The sequence below is a fragment of the Mastomys coucha genome, unplaced genomic scaffold, assembly GCF_008632895.1.
Source record: "Mastomys coucha isolate ucsf_1 unplaced genomic scaffold, UCSF_Mcou_1 pScaffold16, whole genome shotgun sequence".
NCBI lineage: Eukaryota > Metazoa > Chordata > Mammalia > Rodentia > Muridae > Mastomys > Mastomys coucha.
This window is the reverse complement of record NW_022196898.1, coordinates 17,298,584-17,314,508: the sequence shown is the minus strand read 5'-3', so window position 1 is coordinate 17,314,508 and position 15,925 is coordinate 17,298,584. Positions and strand designations below refer to the sequence as shown.

Sequence of the window (15,925 nt, the reverse complement as noted above, 5' to 3'; positions counted from 1 at the left end):
CAACCGCTATGTCTACCCTAGCTACACATCTGAGATTTACACGACCCTAACCGGGGTCTGATGTATTCACAAAGCTAATTAATGTATATACAAATTTAAAATAAATAACTGAAGATGTAAGTCAAAAATAATTGGCATGTTAAGTCTGAGATGATAATAATAATTATTAATACATAATATATAATGTATAATAATAATAAAATTTTGATGTTATTCTGACCCTTATCTAACTTTGATGTAAATTATGATCTTTGTGGAGTTTGCCTTTTAAAATGTTACACACCTGAGCTTTGGCACCTAGAGACTCTGGGGCATGAGCCGGCTCTTAGCCCATCAATTAAAAGACTCCATCTTAATTGCCTCCATTAATGTGGTGGTCTGTGTTTTTCTCATGTGGATTTGTTTCAGTGTTCTACAAATTCTCTTTCTGTTCTGTACTCCATGTTTTCAGAAGGGTTCCTAGGGTTTGTGCCTTTACTTATTGCTCACCAGTATGTATAAGACTTGACATTTCCTCCGACCATGCTTATTTTTCCATAGAGTTTTTCATCCCAAATCAATTTCTTTATAATGTGAGGTCTTTGCTCTCAAATAAGATTTCTACACCCTTAAATTGAGTATGGTATCATCACGTGTCTGTAATCCCAACCATTTAACTTTTAATGCTATTAAGACTTAGGCAGGAGACATGTAGATCAGAGAAAGACCTGAGTGACACCGTGAGTATTTATTGTTGGCAAGGGCATATCCATGACAAGGTCCAAGGCCTTCCCTTCTAGGCCAGGCTCAGAACTGCCAAAGCCTTCGTCCTCTGGTCCATATATAAGTCTAGAAGCGATTAATGGATCCCTGTGTGCAAAAACCAGCAAGTGCAGCTTTCTCCTCCCAGATGTGTATAGCTCATCTACAGATACCTCCAGTGCTGTGCTTAATAAACTCTGACCCCAGCTTTTCTACATAAATGTGCTCTCTCTAGGAAGGGCCATACAGAAGAGGCACAGTGTCTTCAGGCACATACGCTGTTGAGCCTGTGGAAGGCATTTAGAAAAAATAAAATCCAGAGACAGGCAAGTCCATTTTAGAGGCAAAGGAGTTCTGTACACTCTGTAGGGGAAGGTGAGCTGGTAAGATTCCTGTCATAAGCCAGTGAATTTATTGGGTGAATCCATAATTAGCTTCATGATGGGAAGGAAAGAATCAAAGCCATTAAAAGGAAATAGTTGTTAATCTTGTTAAAGCTTGTTCTAAAAAGACAGAAACTTTACCATGTGGATGGCAGAAGACGAACCTGGCATGGCTGTCTTCCAAGAGGCTCTACCAGCAGCTGCCTGAGACAGATGTAGATAATCACAGCCAACCATTGGACTGAGCTCAGGAACCCCTATAGAAGAGTTAGGGAAAGGACTGAAGGAGCTGAAGGGGATGGCAACCCCATACAAAGACTAATAATATCAACTAAATCAGACCCTTCAGAGCTCCCAGAGACTATACCACCAACCAAAGAGCAGGCATGAGCTGGTCTGTGGTCCCCGCATATATGTAGCAGAGGACTGCCTTATCCTGTAAGAGACTTGAAACCCAAGAGAAGGGAGGTATGGGGAGTGGGGGAGTGGATGCGAGTGACAGGGGTGGGTGGGAGAGCACTCGCTCAGAGGCAAAGTGGAGGAGTAAAGAACTCTTGGAGGGGGGACTGGGAAGAGGGGCAACATTTGGAATGTAAATAAAACAGTTTTAAAAAAAGACAGAAACTTGCTTCCAGTTCAAGAGTTGTCTTTTTAGTTATTATGAAAATTCAGTGACATATTATATGCAAGAGGCTCTGGATTTAGTACTCAGCCCATCCCAAAACTGTCTAAGTGAGAAAATCAGAGCATAACATGGCAATACTGTACTCACTGAGTTGAGCATCCACAGGACTCAAGGGAGCTTTCTTTGCTTCAGAGGTAAGAGCAGCAGTTCAAAAGGAGGGAGAAAGGAGGGGAAGGAAAGGGGGGGCAGGATCAGGTGTGGGAGGAGACGAGAGATGTACAGAGGGTCAGGAAATTAAACAGATATGTATCAGTGAAAGATGGGGAATAGGGTAGCTACCAGAAAGTCCCAGATGCCAGGAAAGCAAGAGGCTCCCAGGATCCAACAGGGATGACATTAGCTGAAATACCCAACAAAGGGGAAAGAGAACCTGTGGAAACTATTTCCAGATGTTAAGTATGGCCCCCAATTGAGAGATTGGGGCCACCTGCCCATCTCAAAATTAATAACCCAGAATTGCTCCTATCTAAAGGAAATGCAGGGACAAAGAGTGGAGTAGAGACTGAAGGAAAGGCCAGCCAGAGGCTGCCCCACCTGGGGATCCATCCCATATGCAGACACCAAGCCCAGACACTATTGCAGATGCCAAGAAGCGCTTGCTGACAGGAGCCTGATATAGCTGTCTCCTAAGAGGTTCTGCCAGAGCCTGACCAATGCAGATGCAGATGCTCGCAGCCAACCATTGGACTGAGCACAGGGGTCTACAATGGAGGAGTCGGAGAAAGAGCTGACGGAGCTGAATGGGTTTGCAACTCCATAGGAAGAATAATAATATCCAACAACCAGACCACCCCAGAGCTCCCAAGGACTAAACCATCAACCAAAGAGTACACCCGGAGAGACCCATGGCTCCAGCTGCATATGTAGCAGAGGATGGCCTTATCTAGTATCAATGGGAGGGGAGGCCCTTAGTCCTGTGAAGGCTTAATGCCCCAGCATAGGGGAATGCTAGGGCAGTGAGTGGGTGGGTGAGGGAACACCCTCATAGAAGCAGAAGGGAGGAGGATGGGACAGGGGGTCTGAGGAGGGGAAACCAGGAAGGGGGCTAACATTTAAAATGTAAATAAATAAAATAACTAATAAAAAGTAACTTTTTTAATAAAAAATATATTAAAAAAAAAAAAAAAGACCTGCCCTGCACAGGCACCCAGGTGGCTTGGTATGATGGTTTGTATATGCTTGGGCCAGGGAATGGCACTGTTTAGGAGGTGTGACCTTGCTAGAGTGGATGTGGGATTTTAATACCCTAGTCCTAGCTGCTTGGAAGCCAGTCTCATCTTAGAGGCCTGCAGATGAAGATGTAGATCTCTCAGCTCCTCCTGCACCATTCCTGCCTGGATGCTTCCATGCTCCTGCCTTGATGATACTGGACTGAACCTCTGAACCTGTAAGCCAGCCCCAATTAAATGTTGTCTTTATAAGAGTTGCCTTGGTCATAGTGTCTGTGCCCAGCAGTAAAACCCCAACTAAGACACTCGGTTACCCGGTATCCACAACGGTACACAGTGGCTTCCATCAAAGTTGGATCTTGCAGTGTATATGACTTTCCTATTATTTCTAAAGGGCATTCATTGTGACTTCCTGTATCCTAAGTGCATGAGGCATCTCTCCCCAGCTTTATACATTAACCAGACTGTGTCCCAGCTTCTCAGTCACCTTTTGTCCTTTTGGTGATATCATGGCTTGGTTTGTTTTGCTCATCCTGTGGGATCATGTCTATCACTCCTTTTTTTCGTTTGTTTTGTTGTTGTTTCAAGACAAGAGTTTCTCTGTTGAACAGCTCTGGCTGTCCTGAAACTAACTCTGTAGACCAGGCTAACCTCAAACTCACAGAGGTCTGTCTACCTCAGCCTTTTACTATTACTGACTCTGAGGTTTGGGACCTCGTTAGAAAATCTTCCATGTCCAAATGGTAGAGGATGTCACCTGTTTCTCCCCTACAGTACATGTGATTTTATTATCCAAACCCAGTGGGTAGTCTATTTTTAATGTATTCACTTGTATAATGAGAGGCAGCTGGATACCAGTTAACCCAACACCATCTAGTGAAAGTTCATCCTCGCCTGGGTGAGTGGAGACAACAATTTATTTTGCAGTGAACTCCCAAGTGTATTCAGTTCCCTTCTGAGGGTTTCACCTCAACTCTACTGGCTTCTCTGTCTCTTTACTGTTCTTATTTCAGAAGCTTTTTAGCTGTGACTCACAGACTAATCCCAGTCCCTCTTCACAGCTTTTGCTTTTCAGAGTTTTCCTGGGTGTTCTTGCTTATTTTCCCATTAGAAATTAGTGTCTGTAGCTAACCATGCTGGGAGCAGGATCCAACATGAATATCCAGGAAGGTTTCAGAATGATGTCTACCTTGTGTTTCACTTTTAAAAGTCTTCCCACTACCTCATATTGGGCCTATGCTGTTCCTCACAGCTGCGAGCTGCTCTTTGACCAGACCAAATGAAAGAAGGCCTTAGCAATACCAGTGCACGCTATTAATGTGAGTGTGGGTGGCATCCATGTTCTGGGAACTTCACACAGAGATCTGCCACCACCATCGGTGACTAGAGTGGTACTTCCATTTTTGCAGCACAGACCATTGTCTGAGAGGAAGTGGGCCTATATTGCATCATCTTTTGCACAGAGATTCAAGAAGTGACTAGAAAGGCTTTCCTCAGAGCTGGCTTCTCTGGCAAGATGGCTCACACTGCCACTACAAATGGCAGCCATGAGCACATCTGTTGTTCTGACTGCTTGCAGCCAGTGTGCTTTTTAATGTGGCTGGTGGTGTCCAGTTAAAGACTAAAGTCCCTATATGTCATGCAAGGAAAATAGCGCATGATCTCAATAAAGCCAGGATTCTGGACCAGCAACTGTGGTCAGACTCCAAATCCAGACTCTCTATCATCTGAGCTTCAGTCAGGATTCTCCACTAGGGAGACCACCAGCCACTCTGCACACTCTGACTACTGCTGCTGCTTGACTGAACCTGAAGACATGAATTCTTACAGTCTGGCCAAGAAGAAGGCACTGTAACAGACCTGGCAGGAATGAAGGTATCTATGGAGACACTTGTGTCCATCTCCTTCACTATACAACTGTTGAGAGAGTCTACCACAAGGAGTTGGCATTTCCCTTGAATCTCATGCTGGGAAAAGGAAAGTAGGGTTGGGGAGTATGGTGGGTATCTAGAGTGACTCGGGAAAGAGTGTTGTGGGTTGTCTTGGTGCTGTTTGTAGTCTGATGTGAATTCTGCTTCCTCAAGAAGGGCTGCCCCTACGAGGAGTGGATCCCTTACTCAGGTGATTTCATGTGAACCTTCTCCCCACTTTAACTGGTTAAATAAAGGCTAGAGCTTGTTGTTGGGCAGTGGCAGGGAAAGGTGGGACTGGAGGTCTTAGAGAGTGGAGGAAGGGAAGGGGACAGCCAGAAGAAGAAGAGGTAGAAGGAAGATGGCCTGGAAAAGCTGCAAGTAGCAAGGAATCTCATAGCTGGGGAATAGATTAGTGTAGTGGTAGATCTGCTCAATCTAGGCATACAGCTAATAAATATAACTGGGTTGTATGTTTTTTACACAAGCTTATTGGAGTTAGAGATTTACTGCAACAAAGGAGAGTTTACACTGTTCTTTCAACACATCAGACCACCTTGCAGTAAAGACAAAAATGAAGACACTGGAGGGTCCATGATGGGTAGAAGCCCCCTGACCAGGACAGCTTAGTTATGCCCAGCAGCCTTCCATTTAAACCTAAAGGTAGACAAGGGAGGCGTTGGCTGAACTTCTCTGTTCCTCTTCCCAATGTGACCACTCCAAATAAATCTCTCTCTGCTTTTCACCATAACTTGTCTCTTTAACTGGCTCACCAAAGAAGGTGGGTGAGTCTAGCTTGTCAGGTCTGCCAGGGCCCTAGATCTGACCCTAGCAGCGTTGGTAAAGCACAAAGGATAAAGACTAAACATTCATTTCTGATGCTGTACCCTTCAAAGTATCTGGTGAATACAGAGTTAGCAGACAAAACAGCATCCATCCTTCTAGAACATCCTTTCATCTCCATGTTAAAAACATATAAGAGACTTGAAAAAGCAAGATAAGGTGTATTCTCCAAAAATTCCCCATCCCAAAGTAATGGCCCCCAGTAAGAGTGCAGTAGATGAAAGTTAAGGTGGGGAATTCAAAATAATTACCTTAAATATGTTCAAAGAAAAACAGGGGACTTGAACTCCTAATGAATTCCAAGAGAAGACAAAAATAATGAAGTTTATATAGGATATGAAAATGGAATTCTATAAAGAGAAAGAAATACTGAAGAAATATCTGAAATTATATAAATGAAGTTTTCAGTAAGTTAAATAAAACACTTAGTGGGAGGCCTTATCAGTAGACTGGATGATGGAGAGAATGGAATATCAGGGCTGGAAGACAAGACATGACAATTAGAACACACAGTCAGTCCAGGACAGTGATAAAGCAATAAAATTCTACACACACTCAGTAGCAGGCATTTCCACATGTCTGAGGAAAGAGATGGCATCCAGATAAAAGAGGCATTTAGAACACCCAATATGTAAGGCTAGAAAATAAAGTCCCTACATTTTTTTGTAAAGATGCCCTCAAGAGGGTGCTGGAAAGATGTCTCAGTGGACAAAGTGCTTGTAAGCATGAAGACCAGAGTTCTGGCATCCACATCAAGCTCTGATTGTGGCCTGCATCCATAGTTCCCATGCTAGGGAGGTGAAGGCCGGTAGGTCAGTAGAGGTCACTCAACCTCCAGGTCTCACAGAACTTGTGAGCCATGGCAATAAAAAAGCAATGTGCTGGCACAAACTTAGCATGGAGTAAAACAGAGAACCCAGGATGCAGTCACCAAAGTGTGTCTCTTCCTCCTCCTCCTCCTCCTCCTCCTCCTCCTGCTGCTGCTGCTGCTGCTGCTGCTGCTGCTGCTCTTCTGCTTCTACTTTTTCTTCTACAGGTGTCAAAAGCGTACATTGCAGAACTGGAGACAGTTCACACAAAGCCCCGGGTTCAATCCCCAGCACTGCAAAGGGAGGAGCTCTTTCACAAATGATGCTGGGAAAAGTGAATATCTACCTACATGCAGAAGAATGGAATTAGATTTATATCTTTCCCACCCCCCCCCCAAAAAAACTCAAAGTGTATTTAAAGTCCCTAAGAATAAGAAACATTGTGACTGAAGAAATTGGGGAACATTTCAAAGTTTCCACACTGGCAAGTACCTCCTCTAAAGGGCTGCAATGGTCCATGAGGTTGCCCCCAAGAGCTGACAAATGGGACAACATCCAATGAAAACGTGCTGGGAACAATCACAAGAGGCTGCCTACAGATTAGGGGAAAAGAATCCTTGTCAAACCTGGATTGAGCAGGACAAAAATATATAAAGAACTGCAAGAATTTAATAGCCTCATAAACTTTCTAGTTACAAAAAGGGCTGTTGAATAAACAGATTGCAAAAGAAGAAACAAAAATGACCAATAAATATTTTAAAAGGGTTTGAACCCCTTTAGCCATTATGAAAAGACAAATTAAGGGCTGGTGAGATAGCTCAGCAGGTAAAAGCACTGACTGCTCTTCCAAAGGCCCTGAGTTCAAATCCCAGCAACCACATGGTGGCTCACAACCATCCATAATGAGATCTGACGCCCTCTTCTGGAAAAGACAAATTAAAACTACTTTGATTTCTCTCTCTTTCTCTCTCTCCCTCTCACTCTCTCGTGTTCTCTCTCTCTCTCTCTCTCTCTCTCTCTCTCTCTCTCTCTCTCTCTCTCTCTCTCTCGTTAATTAATAGCAAGAAAACAAACATCCTTCCCCTAAGAGGCACAGCAGGTGTGGCTGCTGTGTCACATGTCTGCCAGTAGGTGGCAGAGAAGAGAGCGACTATGTCTATGCCCAGCATCCTGACCTGTGAACATCTGAGTGATTAATAAGTAGCCTGACATCCCCTGAGAAAAAACAAGCCTGGGGCCACCGCCAGTCCAGCACCAGGGAGCCTGGACAGGGAGATAGCCTGACAGGACCACCAATATCCAGTGCCTTGGTACTGCACAGGCCATGACTGCCTCCCAGGGTGAGGAGTGAGTTGGAGACTAGAAGAACCCCGCCTGGGACCGTTGGCCCTGGATGAGAAGCAAGCCTGAGACAATCACCTGACTGGTGCCATGGGACCCAGATAGGTAGCTAGTCTGAGATGACCACCAGCCTGGCACCATGCAGACCTGGGGGTGGTGGCACAGACCATGTCTGTATTGACTCCTACCAGGTATCATAATGCACAAGCAAGGTATAGCACTTACAAAACCATTTCTGAGACAACCTCAGACACTCAGAGACCCTGGTGCCAGTAAGAGGAGCAAGTAAGTGGTGGAAGAATGGAAGAGAAAGAGAAACAGAAGGATGTATGCACAGTGAAGAGAGGCAGAACTCAAGACTCAAGTGGAATGAGGAACAGCCTGATGTGAGTGGCTGGTGATGCCACCTGGGACCATGATGGGGTCCTGGCCTGTGCTGCCACACAGGGTGGCATTGTGGCCCTACAGTAGCAAGGGTTTGTTACCACCAAAGGTCTGGGAGATGTCCCTGGTCTGAGCTGCCACCTGGGGAGAGCTGTTGATATCTGGCTGTACAGAATTGGCCCCACCCCTCACTTGGGCATTGTGGAAGAGTTGGCCCTGAGGGCATAAGAGCAGGACAGTTGACCCTGCCCCTAGCCAGCTGCAGTACTCAGAAGAGCCCTGACCCCACCCCCTGTTTTGAGTGTGGAAGAGCTGGCCCTCCTCTCTGTATGGTGGTGCGGACATGGAGAGCCACTCTCCTCCCCTTTCCCCTCGCCACCTGTGGCAGGTGGGAGAGTGCAGCAGTCCTGCTGGTGAGGAGTAGAACAGTCTCTGATTGTAGGAGAGACAGAAAGGAAGACGAGACAAAGGTTAGAAGTGGGAGGGCTGCAGGCTTACACCACGCCAGCCCCAAATGTATTTCTCATAGCCTTTACATACTTTACAGTATCGTGGGAAACAAAATCACATGCCAGCAAAGACAGTGGCTGATGTACATTGGATATCTATGTCCATCCAGAGGCCTTCCTGTTCTCCCTCTAAGATTTACAGGATATTCAGCCCCTCGTCATGAGCTTCAAGGTCTCCCCTTATCATTCCATTCATCAGCAGGCCAGGAAATCTGCCAGCAGACCCTGGCTTGCCTTGACTCTGCCTGAAAGAAGCAAGCAAAATGGCTCCCGACAAGAGACCAGGCTGGTCATGAGAGCAGAACTGGTCCTTCCCTCACTCAGGAGCTGGGGATCCTGTATCTTATCTGAACAACATAGTAGAATTGACCCTAGTGTCGGGAGCATGGACAAGCTGGTCTGAGGGCATGAGCATGGCCCAGCCTGTCCTGCCTCTTGTCTGTTTTGGAGTTGTGATGTAGAAGAGAGTCCTTCCCCTACCTTTTGCCCTCACCACCTATGGCAGGCAGGAAAGCTACCCCAGGATCTCGAGAGTGGAAGAACTAACCATGTCCCTTCCTGGTTTCAGAACTCGGGAGAGCTGGTCCTTCACCTTGCCTGGACAGCAGGGTAAAACTGGTTCTTGTTGTGGAGGTTACTCATGAGCCAACCTCAAAGGTTTGAGAGTGTGAAAGCCAGCATGCCGACCAGCTCAGATCTTTCTCAGACCCAGATCTAGGACTTTGAATCTACCCACCCCAACACCTACCCCACGGATGAACTGCTGGAGTGCATCAATATGGAAAGATTTTATGGAGATCAATATGGAAATTTTTAAAATAAAACTAGAACTATCCCATGGTCCAACTATAGCACTCTTAGACATGAGTCCAAAAGAATCTAACTCAACACACCCCAGAGATGCTTATACATCCCTGTTTACTGTTGCTCTAGTCACAATAGCTGCAACATGGAAAATGCCTAGATGTCTATCAAAGAATGAATGAATGAATAAAATGTACATACATCAGGTGGAAACGTATTCAGTCTTAGAGATAAATGGAATTGTGACATTTGCAGGGAAACACATGCAGGGAAAACAGCACAGACATAGTTAAGGGAGTGTCTACTTGGGATCCTGCCCTTGGGAAATACATTGAGTCCCAGGCCCCTTTGCTCTTCTCCCTTCTCCTCTCCTCCCCTTCCCCACATCCTTCCCTCTCCCATGGCTCTTGGCCACCACAAGATGAGCTGCTCTCCTGTACCACACTCCCCCCACCACCACAGTGTTTCAGCCTCGTTACAAATTGCAATGTGACAGAGCAAATCACCCATGAAAGATGTCCCAAAGCAAACTGTTCCTCTGTCCAATTGAATCTCTCACAGCAACAGAAACTTGTGTAACATACATGGAATTAATATGTATGGCGGAATTTATATTTATAATGCAGAGACCTCCAGACTGGCAGCACGTTCCTATTATCTAGTCTGAAAAGCTGAGGAGGGGAGGGTGGTGGGGAGGTGGACCAGTTGTTAAGATCACTTGCCATTCTTGAACAGAACCTAGAGTCAGTTCCAAACATGCGCATCATGGCTCACAACTATCTGTAACTCCAGTTCCAGGGACTCAGTGCCTGCTTCCTCTCTCAGCACCAGCCGTGCACATGGTACAATACTTACATGTAGGCAAAACATTCATACATAAAATTTCACCAAAAAAAAAAAAAGAAAGAAAGAAAGAACTTTTTAAGAGGAAGAGAGAGAAATTAGCTACCCTTGAAGATACGCAATTGGTATGTATGTCCTGAAGTACAGAAAGGCTAGCATGTTGGGAATAAAAACAGGTACGGTATTAGTTACTCTCCTTATAGTATGACCAAATGTCTGACAACACCATGCTAAGGGAGGAGACATCTATTTTGGCTCACAGTTTTAAGGGATGCATTCCGTTATGGTAAGGAAGGTGTGGTGTCTGCAATGGTTAGCCAGGCACTGGCAGCTCCTCATGATAAGCACAAGGAACCCCAAATAGTCACCACCTTCAAAGTTTTCCCCAGCCATTAACTTCTGCTACTAGGCCACACCCCCCAAACATTCTATGAAATGTCACAGAACCAAAACAATGCCAACAACTAAGGAGGAAGCCTTCAAACACATAAGCCTGCAGGGGGTCGGGGGGAGGCTCACATTCTTGTACTTACCATGCTGAGGATAAAATAGCACTCTAAATGTCTAACATCATGACTAAAATGATGTCCTGCAGAACTCGGTTTTAATAACTCTACTTTTGAAATGTCTTTTATGACTGCTCTGTGTCCACAGTCCCCTTCCCATCAGCTAGGATTTGTTTTCTCTCCTGTTTTGCATGTATCTATCTGTCTGTGTATTCATCTATATGGCTATCTGCTGGTATCCCTACCCAGATACATGGAAGTCTGTGTTCAAGTCACTTGCAAAAATAAACATATTGTATTTTTCTTCCCTAATAAGGGTTGAGAGAATCAGAAAAACAGGTAATCATGAATGGTTCTAATTTGAATTTTTACAATTACTTATGCATTTACTTATAAATGAGTGTGTGGTAGGGTAACAGCTTCCAGAAGTTGGTTCTCTTCTTCTGGCGTGTGTGTTCTGGCGATGAAACCCAGGTCGTCATGCTAGACAGGAAGTCCCTCTACCCATTAAGCCATTTTGCAGAACCCTAACTGAAAAGTTTCTAAAGAAGCCTTTTAGCTTAGTAAAGGAAATATATCATTATAAATTAAGCAATAAAAACGGTGCACTTATAATTGTGAGTCACAAACTGAAGAGAAAGACAAACCTGACTCAGGAACAGCTACGGGGAGTATCAATAATCACGTTCCACGTGGGTTTTGGTTTTACTGTCTGCTCCCAACATAACCCTTTCCCAAGCTGCTTGGAGTGTTAGTTTCCTTTGCCAACGGTAAGCTGTTCGCCTCTGCCGGTAGATGGCGCAGGAAAGACATCCAGAGGGAGGGGCTCCACCTTCCTCAAAGGCGAAAGGCTGGATTATAGCTTCAAGCACAGGCTTTCAAAACTATGTGCTCACGCACGCACGCGTACACAGACCTCTGGGGATGAGAAGGTTATTTTTAGTGCCACTGGAATGTCAGCGTGAGGAGAGAGGCACACTCCTCCACGGAGCAGACTTTAGGACTAGGACATTCCCCAAGTGGTGCCTACACTCAGCTTGTCATAACAGAGAGGGACTGTTCAGAAACGACGCCCGACTTTACATCCAACACACCCCCATCAGCAGACGAGCACAAGGAACTCGCTAGCCCCTGGTCCACTGCCGCCACCCACTCCATCAGGAATTGTCTATAAGAACTGCAACAGGGCAGAGTTCAACTCCTCCTCCTAAACCTACGCGCATTGGTTATCATCATCTGATCTGCATTTCAGCATATGTCCACATTAAGTGACCTGATTTGGTGAGCATGTCGGAAAGGCTGGTGACCTGCGGGGCCTGAAAGGCCTTCGGTTGGGTTCTCACCTCCACCATTCCTCACTCCCAAGCTTCAAACCTAAACATTGATTCCTGCTTCAGGAATTTAAAAAGGAGACGGGTGGGGAGCTTCAGTTTAAAGCCAGGCGGGGCTGTATATCAAGCCCTGTCCAAATGCAGCCATATCAGTTGTCTACCTAACTAATATTGAGAAATGTTCTATAAGATTTCACGTAGATGTCCCTCACTCTTACTGGTTTATGTAATCTTCCTTATTCTTGCATCCCATCATATACCATCAAACACATTTGTCCTGAATTGTGGTGCATTTAGCACATCTCCAGTGTTCTGTTACTACAAACTATGTTTTGTGATAATCTTGGGTACAATAACTGTTCTGTTATCTGAAGGAATTGTGACTTTAGGCTAAGAAGGGATTCATGTGTTAAAGTAAAAATGAACCTTGCTAAGTAATGCCAAATTTTCTCATTGGAAGTGTTGCAGCATTTTATGTTACAAAAATCACCATTTTATCATGATACTGGAACAAAAACAGAGAGGTAACCAATAAGCTAGAAAACCCATAAATTAGCCCACTCAGCGGCAGTCTTTGGAGTCTAAATAAACAGGCCCAGAATATGTTGGAGAAAGAGAGTCCCCTCTAACAGACAGTGGTGGGTAAGCTGGACAGCCAAATGCATGCTGTTGAAATTAGATTCCTATCTCTTTCCCTGTATGGAAATCACTCAATAGATCAGAAACCTCAAGGCCTAAAACCTTGAAACCATTAGAGGAATGTATATGGGAAGCATTCCACTACAGTGACTTTAAAAATAGGATTTCAATTCACTCTGAAGAAATTTCAAGGGCTGGTGAGATGGCTCAGTGGGGAAGAGCACTGACTGCTCTTTGGAAGGTCATGAGTTCAAATCCCAGCAACCACATGGTGGCTCACAACCACCCGTAATGAGATCTGATGCCCTCTTCTGGTGCGTCTGAAGATAGCTACAGTGTACTTACATATAATAAATAAATAAATCTTTAAAAAAAAAAAAAACATTTTAAAAAAAAAAAAAGAAGAGAAATTTCAAGTCCTGTCTGTATGGGCTGGTCCCCTGAGCAGACCTTGGGCGCAAACTCCACAACCAGTCCCACAAACACCCAGTGGAAGCTCCACTCCCAGACACTCTAACACACCCAGGGTCATAGGATAAGAGGTGAGGAGGACACAACATCTGTCCCAACACCAGGAGAAACTGGGACCAGCGGGACACAAGCACACAGGAACTCTGCCTGCCCAGTGGCGTGGGTTCCTTCTGGTGTATCTGAGCTGGTGACCTAAGCAGACCTTGGGTACAAAGTCTGCAGCCAATCCCACAATAGCCAGAGTAAGCTCTACTCCCAGATGCTCTAATGGGCCCAGGATCGCAGGATCACAGAGAGAGCTTGACTCTGAGGAGTTCTGACACAACCACGATCACAGGAAGGACAGGCTCCAGTCAGATATAGCCAGGGCAAGTAGCACTAGAGATAACCAGATGGCGGGAGGCAAGCATAAAAACATAAGAAACAGAATCCAAGGTTACTTGGCATCATCAGAACCCAGTTCTCCAACCGTAGCAAGTCCTGGACGCACCATCACACCAGAAAAGCAAGATTCAGATATAAAATCACTTCTCATGATGATGATGGAGGACTTTAAGAAGGACATAAATAACTCCCTAAAAACAAAACAAAACAAAACAAAAAAACAGAACACAGGTAAACAGCTAGAACCCCTTCAAGAGGAAACACAAAAATCCCTTAAAGAATTACAGGAAAACACAAAGAAACAGGCAAAAGAAATAAACAAAACCATATCCAGGATCTAAAAATGGAACTAGAAATAATAAAGAAATCACAAAGGGAAACAACCCTGGAGTCAGAAAGCCTAGGAAAGGGATCAGGGGTCATAGATACAAGCATCACCAACAGAATACAAGAGATAGAAGAGAGAATTTCAGGGGCAGAAGACACCATAGAAAACATTGACACAACAGTCAAAGAAAATGCAAAAAGCAAAAAGCTCCTAACCCAAAACATCCAGGAAATCCAGGATGCACGGAGAAGACCAAACCTAAGGATAATAGGTATAGAATAGAGTGAAGACTCCCAATGTAATGGGCCAGTAAATATCTTCAACAAAATTATAGAAGAAAACTTCCCTAACCTAAAAAAAGAGATGCCCATGAACATACAAGAAGCCTACAGAACTCCAAATAGACTGGACCAGAAAAGAATTTCCTCCCATCTCATAATAAAAATACCAAATGCACTAAACAAAAAAAAAGAATTTTAAAAACAGTAAGGGAAATAAGTAATATATAAAGGCAGGCCTATCAGAATTACACCAGACTTCTCACCATAGACTATGAGAGCTAGAAGATCCTGGGCAGATGGATCCTATAGACCTATCTATAGGTCTATCATATAGAGCCTAAGAGAACACAAATGCCAGCCCAGGCTACTATACCCAGCAAAACTCTCAATTACCATAGATGGAGAAAACAAGATATTCCATGACAAAACCAAATTTACACAATATCTTTCTATTATTTTAAAATATCATAGTTAAAATGTTTGGAGTTATTTAAAATTTATATTGAGAAAAATGTATATATTTTCAGTATTGCTGTAGACATCTACATAAATTTGTTCAATAGATTGTTGTTTTATATCAACAACTTTTATAATACTCATTTTTACTGTTACAATATTTTATAAATTTTAAAGAATATGACAAAATAAAAAATAAAAGGTATGGCAGGTATTGAAGGGGGGTCTCGGGGAGGAGTCGGGGTACAAAAGGGAAAGAAGAATGTGATGTAATCCTATTTACTTAAAATATGTTTTTAAATGTTAACAAATTCAGATAAATTGAAATTATGTATATTTTCTCATCATAATGTAATAAAACTTAAATCAAAAAAAAAAAGAAGTAATTTCAAAAATTAGCAAATGAGGTCACAAGAAATCAAACAGCTTCTGTGGAGCAATCGCCGTGATGCAGAGCCCAACAATCGGGAAAAGCTTTGCCAGGTGTTCCCCTCACACAGGGTTGGCATCCAGAATGGATATTTTTAAAACTGAAAAAATAAAGTTCACATACACAAAAGGTCAAACCAATAAGTGAGCAAAGTAATAGGACAGGCAATTCTCAGAACAAGTCCAAATGCCCACAAGTAATCCCCAAAATAAAAGTTCAACACTTTGGCCATCAGGAAAATGAAAAATAAAATTACATCAAGATTCCATGGGGCCAGGGAGATGGCTGAGTGGCTAACGTGCCACACAAACATGGGGAGCATAGTTTGCCTTCATAAAACCCACGTGATTGCATCTGTAATTCCAGCTTTACCGAGGCAAGAGGTGAGGCAGAGACAGAATCGCAGAAACTCTAGGCAGCTGGCCTGGCTCACACAGTAGTGGACAAGAGACCCTGGCTCAAGTTGAGGACTAACACCCAAGGTTGTGCACACACACACACACACACACACACACACACACACACACACACTCAAGGAGGGGGGATTTAAGTCTCCATTGGGTTCCAGTCAGAGTGATTATCATCAACAACAACTGGGCTGGAGAAATGGCTCAGAAGTTAAGAGAGTATGCTGCTCTTTCAGTGGACCAAAGTTCAGTTTTCAAGACTGATAGCTCA

At 44.1% G+C, this 15,925-nt stretch overlaps 1 non-coding gene across 1 annotated transcript; it reads left to right on the top strand.

Annotated features, from left to right (window-relative positions):
• Positions 1-7,616: 7,616 nt before the first annotated feature.
• Positions 7,617-7,753, top strand: LOC116094588. The gene has a single exon (XR_004120222.1). It is a non-coding gene; the product is annotated as a small nucleolar RNA SNORA17 (small nucleolar RNA).
• Positions 7,754-15,925: the final 8,172 nt, after the last annotated feature.